This window comes from Mandrillus leucophaeus, unplaced genomic scaffold (genome assembly GCF_000951045.1).
Source record: "Mandrillus leucophaeus isolate KB7577 unplaced genomic scaffold, Mleu.le_1.0 Scaffold76, whole genome shotgun sequence".
NCBI lineage: Eukaryota > Metazoa > Chordata > Mammalia > Primates > Cercopithecidae > Mandrillus > Mandrillus leucophaeus.
In genome coordinates this window covers 6,065,889-6,066,392 of record NW_012108252.1, presented here as the reverse complement: position 1 = coordinate 6,066,392, position 504 = coordinate 6,065,889, and the positions used below count along the sequence as shown (strand labels likewise).

At 35.3% G+C, this 504-nt stretch overlaps 1 protein-coding gene across 1 annotated transcript in view; it reads left to right on the top strand.

Annotated features, from left to right (window-relative positions):
* SVEP1 (sushi, von Willebrand factor type A, EGF and pentraxin domain containing 1) overlaps nucleotides 1-504 on the top strand; it is a 237,981-nt gene that overhangs the window by 176,877 nt on the left and 60,600 nt on the right. The window lies entirely within an intron of this gene.

Here is a 504-nt window from a genome sequence, read left to right as displayed (position 1 = left end):
GTCTATTCAGGGATTCAACTTCTTCCTGGTTTAGACTTGGGAGGGTGTATGTGTCCAGGAATTTATCCATTTCTTCTAGATTTTCTAGTTTATTTTTGTAGAAGTGTTTATAGTATTCTCTGATGGTAGTTTGTATTTCTGTGGGATTGATTGTAATATCCCCTTTGTCATTTTTTATTGCATCTATTTGATTCTTCTCTCTTTTCTTCTTTATTAGTCCTCCTGGACATCTGTCAATTTTGTTGATCTTTTCAAAAAAACAGCTCCTGGATTCACTGATTTTTTTAAGGGTTTTTTATGTCTCTATCTCCATCAGTTCTACTCTGATCTTCGTTATTTCTTGCCTTCTGCTAGCTTTTGAATGTGTTTGCTCTTGCTTCTCTAGTTTTTTAACTGTGATGTTAGGGTGTCAGTTTTAGATCTTACCTGATTTCTCTTGTGGGCATTTAGTGCGATAAATTTCCCTCTACACACTGCTTTAAATGTGTCCCAGAGATTCTGGTA